Source organism: Octopus bimaculoides, chromosome 5 (assembly GCF_001194135.2).
Source record: "Octopus bimaculoides isolate UCB-OBI-ISO-001 chromosome 5, ASM119413v2, whole genome shotgun sequence".
Taxonomy (NCBI): domain Eukaryota; kingdom Metazoa; phylum Mollusca; class Cephalopoda; order Octopoda; family Octopodidae; genus Octopus; species Octopus bimaculoides.
The window spans coordinates 63,584,925-63,587,433 of NC_068985.1; the positions used below are offsets into that span (position 1 = coordinate 63,584,925).

The 2,509-nt window shown below is 35.5% G+C and overlaps 1 protein-coding gene across 13 annotated transcripts in view; it reads right to left on the reverse strand.

Annotated features, from left to right (window-relative positions):
* LOC106871234 (myotubularin-related protein 13) overlaps window positions 1–2,509 on the reverse strand; it is a 512,098-nt gene that overhangs the window by 28,986 nt on the left and 480,603 nt on the right. The gene's annotated exons all lie outside the window — the stretch shown is intronic.

A 2,509-nucleotide genomic window follows, 5' to 3' on the forward strand; every position in this document is an offset into this window, starting at 1 on the left:
AGAGAGAGAAAGAGAGAGAGAGAGAGAGAGAGAGAGAGAGAGAAAGACAGATAGATAGACAGGCAAACAGAGACAGACAGATAAATGTTATGAGATGCCCTGAAAGTAGACATGATAAGATGGTCAACAGACAACAATCAATGCATTGTTGTGTGTTCATGGAAATCAAAACAAATTAGTTGGATTAGAGTGACACCATTGATGATTTTCAAGTAATTTAGAATCTTATTGTCCTTTTATGTTTACAACTGAACAATGCCTTTCTCCCCGTCTCTCTCTCTCTCTCTCTCTCTCTCTCTCTCACATATACACACAATATTATGTCAACACTTGCCATTGCACATAAATGGAAGAAATACCTTTACCTTCCTGTCATATATCTCTGACTGAGGAGGAAGGATGGGAGATATAGAGGGATGGCAATGAGGTTTATTTTAAGATAGATTTCTAAATATAATCAGGATAGAGAAAGTGGGGTACTGTTACTTTAAACGGATTCTGTTTCTGTATCTGTGAAGAAACTGGCTGTTAAAATTATTGGCATGTTATATAAAAACATTATGTATGGAATCAATATACCAATTACAGTAAGATATATTGTCAAAGACTTTGACTATTTTGTGATGGCTGAAACAGTGGTTATAGAAATATACAGACTATCAGGAATAATAAGAGAGATGGTAAAGATTTGGCAGAGTATATAAGTGCATTATATGAAAACATGCATATAAGTATAGACAACTGTATATATTCAAAGTGTGTGTATATATCAGAGAAAAGACAGAATATGTAACAGTATATATAAGAGATTGAGATAGTCATCAGTATTTCAATCTTCTTCAGTTGAAGTGAAATAACTGTAAAAAAAAAAAAGACATGCATTGCGAGCAGCTGAGATTAGTCAAGATAGATAGGGTCATGCACCCATTGTAAGAGATGTAAAGAATGGCAGCCTGTATGCAGTCATTTTATGAGTCTTTTTGAGAGAGAGAGAGAGAGAGAGAGAGGGGGGGGGATAGAGAAAAGATGGTTCTCTGCAAGCTAAGATTACAACACTGGTTGTATTATAGTAATTTGTGAAAGACTCCCTTGCCTATATTGATTCTGTTAGTCTAACTTTAAGGTTCAACATGCCAGGTGTAACATTTATGAGCAGATTTCTTCAATTATTTATTCTATCTAAATTCATTGTAGCTTTGTGGTGGTACCAGACACCAAACATCAAAACCAGCACTTCAATGATTTTTCTAAGAGAATATTCTCCCAACAGATATATCTAACACACTTATTTCAAAAACAACAAAGACCTGATAGGAGTGGATGGTAGAACCAGACAGAAATGCCTAACAATATTTCATTATATCCAGAGTTCAATATTATCCCAAATCTACTTTCAAGATTAATAAGTGTTGAGGGTTTATGTAAACCTCAGTACCCTATTTTTTTTCTGGTTTAATTTACTTCAATCGGGAGATCAAGACTAATTCTATCTTTAAAGAAGCCAACTTCAAACCCTAACTACACATTGATATGTGCTGTGTATTTGGCATTAAATCATGGATCTATACGTCTTAGGTCTTGGAATTACTGTACAAATAATAAGTATAGTTAGGGTTTAAAGTTGGCTTCTTTAAAGATAGAATTATTTTTGTTCTCTTTATTGAAGTAAATTAAACCAAAAAAATAAAAAAGAAGCCACCTCTTGTAGGTTGGTCATGTTAAAGTTCCCTAGAATATACGGAAGATAATAGGGGTAATAAAATAGGGTTGGCTTCTACCCCATTCTCCACCCCCAAAGAAAACAGAAATTAGGTTTGTTTGGTACTTTACCACCTCATCATACAATTTTCTAATTAAGTGTGAACTTCTAGGATAACAATGAGAAAACATGTGCATTTGTACACACATGCATGTGTGCACGCACACACACACAGAAAATAGTAGATAAGTTGACTCAAGCAGCATTCACAGTAAGCTCCCCATTTGGAATCAATTATCAGTTTATATAGTAATGATTATATATATTTATATGTGTGTGTGTGTGTGTGTATTGACTTCATTTCTTAACCTACTTCTAAGAGGGGCTCCTCTCCCTGTAACTCCAGACTTCATTTCTTACTTGTATTTATGCTTATTTTGTTAGTAATGCTTTTCTCTGTGTGTGCGTTTATACATATCATCATCATTTAACATCTATCTTCCATGCATGCATGGGTAGGATGGTTGACAGGAGTTGGGCAGTTTGAAGACTACCTCAGGCAACTGTGTCTATTTTAGCAGGGTATTTTACAGCTGGATGCCTTTCCTAACACCAACCACTCCGCAGAGTAGACTGAGTGCTTTTTACATGGCAACAGCAGAGTCACCAAGTAACTTGCAAGACAAGGAATTTTGAGAGGGGAGGGGACATTGGAGGACGGAATCTTCTGTCTGATGATGAAAGGTTAGAGTGTGACTGAGAGACAGGGAGGCAGAAACAGGTGATGATGAATATGTCTGTATATATATA